The 15,947-nt window shown below is 34.5% G+C and overlaps 2 pseudogenes; both read right to left on the reverse strand.

Annotated features, from left to right (window-relative positions):
- LOC127162691 (complement C3-like) overlaps positions 1-7,091 on the reverse strand; it is a 31,950-nt pseudogene extending 24,859 nt beyond the window's left edge.
- A 3,402-nt stretch (positions 7,092-10,493) lies between these two features.
- The window catches only part of LOC127167031 (complement C3-like), a 28,888-nt pseudogene continuing 23,434 nt past the window's right edge, over positions 10,494-15,947 (reverse strand).

The following is a 15,947-nucleotide window of genomic DNA, read 5'->3' on the forward strand; positions in this document are numbered from 1 at the left end:
GTGAGCACACATTGAGGACGCTGTGAGGTTACACTTTTAGCTCACTGTTACGTCACATTGTGACCACATGGTGAGATCAGTGTGAGATCAAATTGTTGACTGGGTAAGGTTAAATACAGATTTATAATCATAACAAGAAATAGTTTAATAGCTGTGATGCTGGTTTTGAAATCAAATGTTTGAATAGTTATGACAGGAAACACTGGCATCTAACAATGGCTTTGGGAAAAAAAAGATCTTAAAAAATAAAGTATATGCATAAAACCAAATAGAAAATAAAACAGCTATAAAATAAGAATGTGTCCTATTCTGTGTCGTAAACTGCTGAAACATTGGTGTCTCATTTTAGAGCAGTCAATGCAGTTTATGAAAGAAGTCAATTAAATCTGTATGTGTGTGTGTGTGTGCGTGGCTACAACAACAGTGTCAAAAACAATCATGCATTCCACTTCTGCAGGCTGCATCTTACTCTGTGAGATAAACAGTTATTTTTTTTTAATAACTTTTGATGGCTCTGAGCCACATGTTTGGTATTTCTCCGGCTTTTTTTCTAGAAAAATAATAGATAATAAATAAATAAATAAATAAATACATGTATTTTTACACTTAAGACAATGATTTGATATTTATCTTGTACCACTGTCCTCTTTTGTGCAATGAAATAAGTCCCCTGGCAGTTTTTTTTTTTTTTTTTTTTCCCCAAGTTCTTATGTTATTGTCGAAATTATTCAGATTAAGTCAGAAAATGACTCAGTAGGTTCTATAATGTTTTAAATTGTCAACAAATGACATCCCTTTAAAAGTTAACTGTTAATCAATAATTGCCTTGAACTTACTCCAAATATCTTTTTTTTTTTTTTTTTTTTTTTTTTTTTTTTAATTTTGTTTATTATAGTAACTTTCAGGAGGATGTACTCATTATCACTTTAATCAGAAAATCTTATTTTCCTGAATAATTTTGACATGCTTCTTTGGTAACTGATCAAGCTAAATTTCTGGAGCATTATATCTCTGAAGTACAGTAACATATAAGAGTAATTGCTGTTTAAGTGTGTTAAGTTTCAGAAGGGGTGCACTCATCTATGCAGTATACCTATGCTGTAACTTTATTCCAATACAGGGTCCATCAGAAACACAATTATAACAGCAGTGATAAACTCTAAAACTAGGTTAATATTTAAAAGGGTTGAATCAGAATTGCTTTTTCTCACCCGATCGCCGTCTTCTCTTTGAAAGGAGGGGACACTCCGGCGCTAGAGGAAAATTCATTCCCAGTCAACAATTTGATCTCACACTGATCTCACCATGTGGTCACAATGTGACGTAACAGTGAGCTAAAAGTGTAACCTCACAGTGTCCTCAATGTGTGCTCACACTATGATCACAATGTGAAGTCAAAGTGCACTCACTGCACGGAGACTAGGTACCCAGCATGCATTGCTGCAGGAAGCTTTTGATTGTCACCATTGTTGAGATTCATACACTGATTCTTGATGTTTCTCTGTTTTTACATGACATGGCAGTTTAAAATGTTTGACTTATGCTTTCAAATTTTATCATAAATTACTATACTGTATAAACAAAGAGCTATTATAATTGACTGCATACTGAATCTAGGTGATGATTGTGTTGTTATCATTAATAATCCCTTCTTGGTATTCCTTGCCATAACAAATGTGGTTTACAAACACAGTTACACATCAGTTGTACACAACAAAATCCCCAGTGTTAATTTAACACTCTGAGTGTGGACACACATAAACACTGAAGCAGTGTTGAAGTTAACGAGATAATTAGGTGATTAACGAAGTGATGATTGATCATTATTGAAGACACCTGATGTTAATAAGCAGAATCACCAAAGGAGAAAACCAAAATTTTTAAGCAACCATTATAGTGGTCAGTGTTTGCATTAGTTGGGCTCTTGACCCTTAAATCATCAATATTAGGTCTTGTTTGGCTGCAATTACTGAGTTATAACAGCCAGACAAGCCAAGAACAAAAGACAATAAGATGGCATTGACTGTGCTTGACTTTATCATCATATAGTGACTTGAGTATTTGACATAGAATTTCCTTACAGATTACAAAAAAAAAAACTGTGAACAAAAGATCAGTTTTGCCATAATCAGACAGATGATGGAAAGAAGTTTATCTTAATTTAGACACACAGACATGAAGAATCAGTGTGAGAATCACAACAACGGTGACCATCAAAAAGCGTGTTGTAGCCAATCAGAACTCATCCATGACTCCCATCATGCATTGCGGCATGAATAAATTATGAGAGTTCAGAGTTGATCTGTTTATCTGAATATGCCGTTTGTCACCATTGTTGAGATTCATGGGCTGGTTCTTGATGTCTATGTGTGCCTAGGTGAAACTTTTTTATTTTTGAACAGGTTGTAAAAAAAAAATCTTTCCAAAATGTATAGGAAGAGCTGGATCTTCTGTGGATTGTCAAGGCTATTACAATAAGCAAAAAAAAAAACTAACTTACAGGTTATACTCTAGATGATTTACTTCAAACAACGAATATGTTAAAATATAATTAGCTGGTGACTTGAGCTTTTGGCTTGTCTGGCTTTTTTAACTCAAATACAACAGCCAAACAAAATCTAGTATTAAAGATTTAAGGGTCAAGAGCCCAACTAATGCAAACACTGACCACTATAATGGTTGCTTAAAAATTTTGGTTTTCTCCTTTGGTGATTCTGCTTGTTAACATCAGGTGTCTTCAATAATGATCAATCATCACTTCGTTAATCACCTAATTATATCATTACCTTCAACACTGCTTCAGTGTTTATATGTGTCCACACTCAGAGTGTTAAATTAACACTGGGGATTTTGCTGTGTATGTTTGGAGAAGGTTCTTATAACATAAATTTGTTATCTGGGTGTGCACTCATACTGTGAGCTCATCATGTGACACCACTGTGATAGTGTTGAGAAACAGGAACACACAACAACAAAACAAATACTACTGTTCTGGTGTTGGTTCCTCCTGCAGTGTTGGACTCAAACATCAGACCTGCATCAGTGAAAACCCCCATACTGTCCCTTCCACCTCCAGCCGTACAGCCGATGTCATGCTTCTCTATGACGTCCCAGATCTAAAGCAACAAAGAGATCATTTATAAAGCAATTTCAAGCATTCAGTGACTGTTGAGATGCTGGTGAACATCCTTCACCTTTGTCTGAGTGAGTCTGTTCTTGTTAAGGACGTTCACAGCCTTGTCAACCACCACCAGACCAACTCTAGCTCCAGGATCTCCAGTTATCTGCAGCTTGACCTCATCTCCTGTGCCATAGGAATTCATCTTGTCCTTCACCTTAAGCTGGAGCTGTTATTAAAATGAAAGACAGTGAGTCAGACCTAGTTGATTGGTACATCATCTAATTCTTGTGATGGTTGACCCACCTTTCCCATGCACGTGTCCTTCACATCGACCCAGACTGAATCAGACACCACCTCAGATGAGCCCACATGGTAATAAGCCACAATGCGGAAGGACGGCACCATGTCTTTGGTTACAGGTAGATTCAGAGCCACTAGAGATTGTCCTCTCCTCTTAAACCTGTCTACTTTTACAATCTGACCTTTACTCAAGATCTGAAAATGAAGCAGAAAAGAAAATAGAGATATTCATGTATTCATAAGATTCAAACTTAATCAAAAGCTATGCACAGGTTTTACTCAAATCAGTAACTACTCTGCATGAATGATGATATGACTGTTACTCACCATGTATGTGTAATCCTGATCTCTGACACCTGGACTTTGTCCAGTGTTCAGAAACACTTTTATTTGATCATCGATCTGAAGCTCAGCAGCATCAATGAAGATGTGCAGGTAGTTGTTGGAGCCGCCTTTGGGAATGTAGGCCTGAGCCGTCATCTTCTTCACTGCCTGCTGTTCATCTCTTAATTGTGGATCTTTGGTCTTTGCCTGGAAAATAAATATATTGATTTCTGATGTGAACAATATGCTTCACTGCTTGTTCAACAAATGTCAACTGATCTATTTTATTCTCATCACCAGTGAAACTGACTGAACATTAGAGCGGTTGAGATGGCAGTTCTTACAGTGATCTCCAGTGTAGAAGATCCTCCTAAAGTGTTGACGGTAAATTTTGCAATGCCATTGGCTCTTGTTTGACCTCTGACCAGTCCAGGATTGACCTCCACTTCCACATTTTCAGCAGGTGTTTGGTCAGGATTTGTTACATAGACCTTTTATAAAACCCAGACAATATAAAAATATTGTTGAAATTGTTGCTCAGTTCATATTACCTTTCAGGTTTTCAACTACAGTATCTAGTCAATGTTTTATACCGAGACACTGAAGGGCATTCCAGGTTTGAAGAATTGTGGTGTTTTTTTTAAGTGGATGGTGTACGGTGACGTCACAATCTGAATGCCTCTCCTTTCTGCTTCCACCATTTCACTGCCTGAAACACACAAATGATTAGCTTCAATCACACACAATCATGTAAACATGTGCAAACAGTGTACAGTATCTGTTGAGTCTTACCACTTTCTGTTAAAAGACTGACTGAAACATAGATTGATTGTCCAACCAGCTGGTTAATGTTTGGAAAGGTCTTAGTGATCATCTGATTGGTCAGTTCTGCAGTACCCTCTCCTTTCACGATCTATTCACATATGAGAAAGACAGCAACATCAGGTCTACAATATGCAGTTAAAAGCTATTTAACTTCTTATTTAAATTGTCCTTTAGGTGAGGAGAAATGATATTGATCCCAACATGTCTCTCACCTGAACTTTTTGCAGAGATGTAGGAATACTTGTTTTCTTCTCTCCGTCCATCACACCAAACACCACAAAAGCATTTCCATCCACCTTCTGTCCAAACAGGTACCTATAAAAGCACATCCAATTTCAGTTGTAAAACTGAATGGTGGCGACAGCTGTCACTGATCCACATCCACTTCATTACATAAGAAAAGGAGCTTCAGTATTTTTATTTTTACTTCTTCTTTGGTGTTGAGAAAGTCATACAGGGTTTAAAAATGAGTGACATTAAATGAGAAGGGTTTGTTTGCTCTGTTTGAGAAGGATTTGTGCTTTTAGGATTTGCAGATCTACTGGGAAGTGACTGAAACAATTGAAACAAAGATCATAAAACAGAAAATAACCACAATTCAAAAACTATGCCTTTTGAGGCTAAGATAATTGTCTTTGTTCATTTTAAAGTTAAACTATTAGGACGAGTTTTGGATGCACATTATTTTGTAATTTACATACAAACTGTAATTTAAATTATAGATTAAAGATTGATTTTGAATACAGTTTAACAATCATCTCACTTGGCTTCAATGTCGACTGTCAGACTCTCATCACGCACATAGAAGAATGACTTACTGGGTGTTAATTTCACTTCAAATGTTGGAAGCACTAAAACCAAACCAGACACACAAATAATTAAATAAACACATTTTTTGACTTATCATTTTCTTACACAACAAGAGTTTGTAGACACAGGTCTTACCATATTCTTTGACCTCAAAGTCTGCAGTGAACATCTTCTGAGGAGTGTTTGAGAACCGTGTGACCACCTTCCAGATCCCAGAACTAGGCATGATTTGTAAATAAGCATTATACAATAGGCTAATCAGCCTTATAACACAGATGTGTACAATAGACTCAAAATATTTTGCAGACCCTTAAACAACACTTTATTAACAAAAATTTAATTTGACCACATGCCTTCATTTGTAGATAAATTCACTGAACAGTTAAAACTGTTATTTTAAGCCTCTTCACAAAAACTATAAACATGGATGATTGAAAATGAAATCAACAAAGTGATCCAGTCAGTTCCCACAACACAGATCTCATTTACAGTGAGAAAATCAAATAAATTCAAAATGTTATTATCCTGGAAAAATGAAATTACAGTCAGTTCACTGGGGTTGAGCAGGTTCAGTTTTCACACACAAACACACCTGGCAATCTCAGGGATGGCGTATCTGCCAGATTTCATCCCTTTGACTGGAAATATCTTCTCTGATGAAACTGTGATGCCTTGTGGATTCTTCAAAAACACAGAAATCAGCATGAACACTGTGACTGCTGAGATCTTCAGTGCAATGATGTTCATTACAGTTGAAATGTTATGCTTGTGAGAATTAACAATGCTTACCATGATTTCCACCGTAATTCCAGACTCACTTTGTGGTGTCAAGTTGGGCATCAGAGAAAAAATCCTGTATCTAACTGCAGAAGAAGCAAAGTAAAAACTGAAATATGAGTTCTGATGATTTTGTTTCCTGCAGATACAAACCCTGATAAAAGCAGCAGTCAGTTTAATAATAAACAGAATGATGTCATGCTGATGTAACATTTAAAGTTCACATTGTGCATTAACACACTCTACATATGTTGTGTTTTTAGCACTTAATCGTACCTGTGCTAGCAGGTGTGTAGATGGGCTTGTCTGTTTGTACAAATATATATCCAGACTGGAATGAGAGCATGACCACTTTCTCCAGAGTGACGGATGGAAACTGAGCTTGTAGATACACATACTGCTTCTCCAGAGGATCATCAGAGAAGAAGTTCTGATCATCAGGGATCTGTAGAACAGATAATCTGTCAGTCTGAATATATCTGATAATAAAATAATGAGAATGATACATCAATGCACTTAATTGCTGCACTCTCACCTTTATATCTGTAAGAATCTGGAAATTGTTGTCTGCAGTCAGTGTCACTGATTTAGACAGTATCTCCATGTTTTTCTTTGGGAATTTCTTTACTATGATCATCACATTCAGGTCTCCTCCAGAGTAATCCTGAGCCTCCACAAACACATTCTCTGAGGAACCCACCCTCAGCAAATTAGGAGCTGACAGAACAAATCTGAGGAGATCAAATCAGAGCGTTTGAAAACAGATCTGTTAGTGAATCCATGAACAAACCGTGTGTTTGATACTCACAGTGGGTCACATAGTGTGAGGAGCGGTGAGGAGAGAAGAACAACAGTCAGAAACAGCAGCTTCACGTCCATCCTGTCTGTCTGTGTGTCTCTTCCTGTGAGCGTCTGTAAACCTGCAGCAGCTCAGATTTATACCCTCCTCCACGACCCTCAGAGTCCAAAATGCACACTCTCTTTCGATCTGTTTGTTTGCTTGCATTTTCTTCTAGTTTAGAATCACTAACACAGAGTTTTTAAATAATCTGCTGCCAATGTAGAATTTAGCAACAGCAAGTTATTTACATATGTAACAAATAACAGTTTCTATTTTCATACATTTTATATTCTTCCCATTGACTAAACAGAATCAAAAACTCAGGTTCACGCTTTTTCAGTGTCTAATGTAGAAATTAATTTGCTTTTAGTAAAATTGAGTAGTTTTGTGTATCAAACAGGAGATTCTTATAGAGCTCATAAAGATTTGAAGAGTTAACTGCAGTCCAATTCAGATTTCCCATAAATGACCTGCAAAAACCTGTTGTGTAAATTCAACCTTTGGTAAATTGGCAGCTGCTCTGTTGATTTTTCAGTGGTTGAGCAAATGACTATGGAAATATGCCAAATATATATAATTCAGCACCCCACATGCTTTTGTGTAAATGAGGTTTAAATGCTCCAAAGCAGCTCTGTGAAGGACTGTCCATCTGTCCAGGGTGTTTCAATGTCTTCAGCCTGAGATGCTGGTTATAGGCTCAAGAAACCTCACAACCCTACAGGACAAACAGTTTGGAGAATGGATGGATGTTTCAGAATTCTTCATTCATTGCTATAGATGGGACAAATCTGAGTAACCCTGCCAATACTTCTGTCTTGCAATTCTGACAATAACTTCTTGCACATTACATGACTTCTATGTATTAGAAGTTTAGTATTTTATGTGTATATTAACCATGACAACTCCATCTCCTTGGACATTAAATATGACAAATTCAGGTGGGTGAAAACTGAATGTGTCAGTATTACATGCATGCCTTCCGTCTTAAAGTGACAGCATTCCTAATAAAATACCTGTGTCATTAATGTTAACCAAAAAAAAAAAAGATGTTAAATAAATGTATGCATGTTACGTAAACCTACTGTATCTGAAAAATAAATTTAATTTGTATCTCTACCCAGAAATGAAAATTGTCATAATTTATTCCAGTTTTTCCAAATTCAATTCTTGATTAAAATTTCTCACAAGCTTAACTGATTTGGTATAAAGAGAGAAGAATTTATGACTATTTTTGTTTCAAGACTATAAAATAACTACCAAAATAAATGTTGGTAACTAAATTTTGGCTAAAATTAATGACTAAAAGTAACGACTAAAAGTCGACAAAAATGTAATGACTTTTTGTTGACTAAAACTAGACTAAAACTATGACAGACTCAAATGATTAAAATGTGACTAAAGACTATTAAGCATTTTCGTGTTTATTGATGATGCAGAAGACCGAAGCAACCAGATGAATTCTGAAGTGTATGAGATATACTGTCTGCCCAAATTCAGACAAAAGTTGATTGAATGGAGCTTCATAGTACAAATGGACAATGACCCAAAACATACAACAAAAGCAAGCCAAAAGTATTTGAAGGTGAAAAATCTCCTGATCTCAACCTGATTGAGCATGCATTCCACTTGCTGAAGACAAAACTAAAGGCAGAAAGACTCACAAACAAACAAAGACTGAAGTTAGCTGCAGTAAAAGCCTGGCAAAACATCACAAGGAGAAAGCCCAGTCTCTGGTGATGTCCATGAGATTGCCTGCTAAGAATTATCAACAAAATATTTAAAATGAACATTTTATTTATGATTATATTTATTTGTCCAAATACACTTGAGCCCCTGAAAATGGGGGGACTGTGTATAAAACTGGTTGTAATTTCTAAGCATTTTGTTATATTTTTGTTCAACCCCTTGCTTAAAGTCTGCACTTCCATTTCATCTTAATAGTTTCATTTTAATTCTATGAGATTATGAAAATTGTGTCTGTGTCCAAATATATATGGACCTGACTGTATGAAGATGTTGCTAAATTATTACTGTCATGACTAGGTATGCGTCTTCTTCTTGTTCTTGTTCTTCTTTTTTCATTACATGTTGCCCAAAGAACACATGAATACGGAAATTAGTGACTTTCGTTCATCTTCAAAAAACAAATGAAGATATGAAATCTGTGAAATATGAGAGCTCTCTGACCCTCCATAGAGTGCAGCGGAACTACCACGTTCAAGGCCCAGAAAGGTAGTAAGGACATTGTTAAAATAGTCCATGTGACATCAGTGGTTCAAGCATAATGCTATGAAGCTATAGAAATGCTTTTTGTGCGCAAACAAAACAAAACAAAACAAAACAAAAAAAAAAACAACACCTTCATTCAACAATTTCTTCTCTTTCATGTCAGTCTTTGTCATGTGTTCACAAGGGTATACTGCACATTACAGCTATAGCACAGACACAGTCGACAGCAAATATTAAGAACAGGCATATCAATTATTATTATTATTATTATTATTATTATTAAATGCACAGCCCTGCTGAAAACAATTCAAACCATCACATTATTTGTAAAAGTTTTACTGGTTTTAAGGACTGTTTTGTTTTAATGGAAATTGTAATGGACTGTAATAGACTGCAATGGTAATTGGTCACCTTCTGTTGGTGGCTTGAGGTCACATAAGATTTTCCTTGGTTGAGCTGGGTTGTAGCTAGAAAGGATACAGCTATGACTTGAAAGTAGCAATAAATTACATTTGCTACCTATTATATTGTTTTATTAACGTTTACACCCTTTACAAAAATGCAAATACAATAATTTTTGTTGTTCAGTGTGACAAAAAATTGTGTCAGGCTAGTTAAGGCTAGAAGGGATACTGTTTATGTGCCCTTCAGACTAATTCTGGAATACAGAAGAGTGAGTGGATTAACCATGACGAACATCAATTATCTAGTGGATGTGGAAGGTTCTTTTAAAGAGTTTGGATGTGTCGCAAGTTACAGACTGAACTTCAAACAGGTAGGAGGAGAACAATCATTTATTTTCATAAGCCGAAGCTAAGATTTTGGGATGGAGGCACATTTTTACTCCTCTGTATAACAACAGCTCAGCACCTGAGTAGTGGACATGTTGGCGTGTATGTGTGGGTGTTGAATGAATAATTATCAATTATAAAAAAAAGTTTTGATTTGAAGAGTTTTTTTGTTGTTGTTGTTTGCAAAAACTTTTTTTTTTTTTTTTTTTTTTTTTTTTTTTATGTTCAAAAATGTTTTTTATTTATTTATTCATTTTCTTATCATTTTTTTTTTATTATGTTTTATTGTGTTTGTTGAATTTTTAGTTAGTTTTTTTCTTTATATCAAAATAACAACTGCAGTTTGATTGAGATTAATTGGAATGCACAATGAAAAACACATGATTTTTGAAAACTGTTAAAAACGGAGTTATCTGCTTTCCCAAATAAACTCTTTTACCAAATCATTAAGCATTATCGGAAGATTTCCACCAGAAACCGTTCATTATGTTTATTGTGTACTAGTTCTGCTACTGGTGCGCCTGCATTTAACATCTGTGAAAGCACTTTGTCCAACTTCTGAATACAGAGTATTTCCTTCTTTCCATGTGAACAACAGAGGGCAAACAAAAACAAAACAAAACAAACATCAATAACTGGCGTTATATGATTAAAATATGTTGTATTCTGTCTGTATAATGTGTTAGTTTCCTCTTTTTCATGAGGATCATGAGGTTCTACTTCTTGAATGTTCAAGAATTTGCTCATTATTACTGTATGCAGGTGTGAAGAATCACTGCATCATCAATACCTCTTCAAAATATTTTTTTTTATTCACATCAAATTTAGTCAGAAAGCAAACATCAAGGAATAATATTCTTTAATTTCCTGTAATTAGCAAATTAATTATGTATAATTATGTAGCATATCCATATTTGAGAAAGCTATTCTGGACCTCAGAGATGCTGTTGTCGAGTTTGGCTTTCCACTCTTGTAGACCATGTCATTTGATCAAAATGACATGGTCTTTTTATACCATATTATTTGTGACTGTCTGCACACTCACAAACGTCTCCATTACACAGTCTGGATAGAGTAGCAAAATCTTCACTTTCAGGGTGGTAGAACTTTGTGCATCTTTTATCTGGAGGAAAAAAAAAACAAACCAAAAAAACGTGTGTGTGTATATACATATACACATACATATACATATACATATACATATACATATACATATACATATACATATACATATATACATACACACACACACACAAAAAAAGATAATTTAATCATAAAATTACTATTGCACATTTGGCAGTAAAGCACTGATCTTGAGCTGGGATGCACAAAATCTACTTTTATTAACAACAGTAATATGTAAAATATAATTTTTATAAAGGAAATCAATATATTATACTCTACTCTATTTGTACCATTAGTGTTCAGTGATTATAAACGCTCTTTATGGGTGATTCAGTCACTGAAACACTAAAACTTTCAAAGCACTTTTGTGACTTTTCTCACTTCATACACAAAAAGTGCAAAACTCTGACAAAATTTGGTTTCTTAATGATTTGACATTTTATAATAATTTTATTATTTCAAAATATAAAGCAAAAAGTGGAGATGAGTGACTAATAAGCCAAATGTTCCTCTGCTGCCATCTACTGGTTACTGTAATAGTAAGTTGATGCCTTTTTTTATTTTACTCTGCTGTTTTCAACATCATCATAATAATAATAATAATAATAATGTTTTTTTTTTTTTTTTTTTTTTTTTTTTTGTTTTTTAGCAGGAAATTAAAATGTTAGAATGATTTCTGAAGGATCATGCGACTGGTGTAATGATGCTAAAAAATTTGGCTTTGAAATCACAGGAAATTACTGCAATTTAAAATATATTAAAGTAGAAAATAATTTTTTAAATAGTAAAAAGATTTCAAAATTTTACTGTTTTTGCTGTACTTTTGATCAAATAAATGCAGCCTTGGTGAGCAGAAAAGACTTTAAAAAAAATAAAATAAAAAATAAAAAATCCCACTATCACCTAGCGCTGTCGCTAAAAAACGCAGGTACATTTTACCTGATGAAACATCAATACAATAAACAAACGACTGCAACAATATTTGGTTTATCTGTGTTCTTCGAGCCATCTCGGGTATAAGAATATGTGTGCACGCATGAACTAATAGCTCACCTGGTGAGTAATACTCATATATTGTGACAGCGGCAGGTTGTAGCAGACCCACTTTATACATCTTGTGCATTCTGAAGGCAATTTTTTCTCCCACTTTATGAGAAACCTAATGAGACAGAAATCAAAGCAATTGTATATGATATTAAATATCATATTGAATATATATATATATATATATATATATACTTGCATATTAATTGTGATTTGTTTATTTCTTGCATTTATTTGAGCTTTGATTATTATAGCAATCCGTTTAGCATAGCTGAAGGTCATAGTCTCTATATATCTCTATATATTAAATATGCACATTCTCTCCTGTTTAAAATGTCATGTGAAATTATTCTGATTGGCAGTATGTAATGTACACAGAAGGAGAATATTCAGTGACATGGAGCTGCATGGCCTTACAAGACATTATTGAGCACTTTGGAACATCTGTCAGCCAATCAGAATCAAGAATTCAACAAAACTGTGATATTAAATAAAACACATGGTTTCCATATTTTTATTTATTTATTATTATTATTATTATTATTATTATTATTATTATTTTTATTTTTATTTTTATTATTATTATTATTTATTTATTTATTTATTTATTTATTTTTATAACCAGGCACCACATTTTGCTGACATACCTTATCTAAGTAGAGGATGAGGGATCCTCGCTCTGAGAGCACTTTATTCTTTTCATATTTCTGAATGTATTTATCCTTCCTTGTTGACAGCTGAGGACAAGAACATGAAAAAAAACAACGCAATATGACATGGTGCAAAATGCAAAATGCAAAGTACACAAATTGTCCGTGAACCATCATGCTATCAAAGGTGCTTTAAGTAGCATATCAAAATATAATGTAAACATGATGGATTAGAGTTAGGGTTAGGGTTAAGGAGGGGGAGGGGGGTGCATTTTGGGGTTTTTACGAATGCACTGACGGGCCCCTTCACAAATTTTTGCATGAAGTCACCAGAAGTGTAGGACCAGCACTGACTGCATGAGTTTATCATCACAATACCTCTCTAAGATCATTTTCGTCAGCATGAAATCCAGTCGGTAAGCCAATGTCAATAACAGTCATGGTGGCATCGATTGATTCAACGTTTTGGAAGCTGTGAAAATGAAGATCAAGGGCAAATTTTATTAACAGTTTTTCTGTTTTGCTCCATTTTATGTTTAAAGCTGTTTTCGCTCTAGAGCTTTTGGTGTGAACCAGAGTCAGTTTAATCTCAGAAATACTATATTGTAGCAACACGGAGCTGCTTGTCTCTAAATAAACTTTTTTATGTGTCTTTGTACAGTGAGTTCCATTTGCATCGAAATGCACACTAACTCTGTTGAAGTCATTATTTAGTTACAGTGGTAACCAGCTGTCACTGGTACTCAAACCAAGTGTGAAAACAGCCTAAATGAGCACATGCTTATGCATATCAAATAAAATAGTTTATTGGCCATATAATCAATGTATTAGGATATTTGTTCACATACATGAAATCCATAGTAAGCTTGTACGTTTCAATGGCTCCTGGTTGGGTGGCTAAAGAAAAATACATGATAGTAATTAAAATGAAAAAGCAGCCCATAATTATGTATTTTGAAGGTTTTAGCTTTGAATATATGAAAGCACTACAGGCATGAACTCAATCTTACTTCCAATCTCTTCATCCATATTAAGAGTCAGATCAAAGAATGTACAGTCTGACTCCTTCTCAGCAGGTCTGCGGTAGTACAGTGTCAAAACCTGAAAACGGCAGCACGTCTCAGATTACATGTTCAAATGCTTTAATCTTGCTGCTGACTGAATAAACGCTCATGAACACTCACTGAGAGAGTGGCTGTTCCAGTTCCTCTAGCAGTTACAGTGAACTCCTTGTCTATGTCCACCTGTTGAGTAAATGCAGACATACTCATAAGTCATCAGAATAATCAAAACCATATAGACAATTAAAAGGGTCATGAACTGTCAGTTTTTTTTCTTTATTATTATTTTGTACTGTTCTCTGAGGTCCACTTATAATGTTGTCAAGGTTTTTACATAAAAAAGCATCATAATTTCGAAGTTATAAACTATTTTCTGTCCTGTTTTGACTCCTCTCATCAGAATGCTAACAGTTGTGTGTTTAACACCCTACACTCAAAAAAATATTTCAGCCCTTAACTTAATTCAATTACGTACAAAATTTCCATGCATTTAGATTACGTAGTTTTAATTTAAACAAATCAATTAAACTTAATGTGATTCAAATGCATCAGTCTTACGTAAATGAAACAGGTAAAGTTGATGTAATATTTCCCAGTGTTAAACAAACCCTGCTCAGTGTTCATGTGTTTCCACACTACAGAGTGTTCAAGTAGCATTGACACAGTGTTGGAGTTAAGGAGATCATTATGTCATGATTGACCAATAATGATGAACACCTGCTGTTTACAAGCAGAATCACAGAAGGAAAGAGAAACACAGGAATCAGACACAGCCAAAGATAAAATTAGCTTAAATAAATGAGGACATTAAATCTCTGATTAAACAACTCCACAAACAACATTACAGTTTGACTTGATTTCTGTCGTATATCCACAAATATTATTTGAGAACGTCTAAACAGAGGTTTAGATGTTTTATTTTAAAAAAATGTTTCATTTGACCTCACCATCATGGCAAACAGGGTTTACTTTAGTTGGGCTCTTGACCCTTGACTTTCTTAGTATAGTTTTTTTTGTTCTTTGGTTGCAGTAATTGTGTTCGTAGAGCGCATGTTTATAGCGCCAAAAAAGGGGTCCTTATTAAGTGTTCTTGGTTAATTATTATTGATGTTGTAATCATTGTCAAGTGGCCTGATTTGCTGATATTGTTCAGTGGTTCATCTCTTTCTTTCGTTATATTTACAGTAATTGTATGAACTGTTACTATTACTACTTTAAGATCTGCAGAATTACTTAGACACACACAGACATCAAGAACCGGCATATGAATCTCAACAATGGTGACATTCAACAGCTGCATGCTGGGAGTCATGGGTGAGTTTTATAATCTGCTGTTACCCAGCATGCAGCTGTTGAATGTCACCATTGTTGAGATTCAAATGCTGATTCTTGATGTCTGTGTGTGTCAAACTGATGCTGTAGATTTCAAGATTTAGTGTATAAGATAAACATCCATAATAGTTCATACACCTGTTGTAAACATTACGAAAATAATAGACTAACCACTGTATGAGATCAGTGCATCATGCCACTAGATGATAATGATTTAACAAACAACAAAAATTAACCAAAAACACCAAATCAGACTTTTTTTTTTGATTTTTTTATTTTGTTGTAATAAATGTGCTTCATACACATAATTACAACAGCCAAAAGAATTAACATAAAAAAAAATCGAGAGTCAAGAGTCCAACTAAAGTAAACCCTGTTCGCCATGATGGTGAGGTCAATTGAAACTTTAAAAAAAAAATAAAACATCTAAACCTCTGTTTAGACGTTCTGAAATAATATTTATAGATATATGACAGAAATCAAGTCAAACTGTAATGTTGTTTGTGGAGTTGTTTAATCAGAGATTTAATGTCCTCATTTATTTAAGCTAATTTTATCTTTGGCTGTGTCTGATTCCTGTGTTTCTCTTTCCTTCTGTGATTCTGCTTGTAAACAGCAGGTGTTCATCATTATTGGTCAATCATGACATAATGATCTCCTTAACTCCAACACTGTGTCAATGCTACTTGAACACTCTGTAGTGTGGAAACACATGAA

This window comes from Labeo rohita, chromosome 1 (assembly GCF_022985175.1).
Source record: "Labeo rohita strain BAU-BD-2019 chromosome 1, IGBB_LRoh.1.0, whole genome shotgun sequence".
Classification (NCBI taxonomy): domain Eukaryota; kingdom Metazoa; phylum Chordata; class Actinopteri; order Cypriniformes; family Cyprinidae; genus Labeo; species Labeo rohita.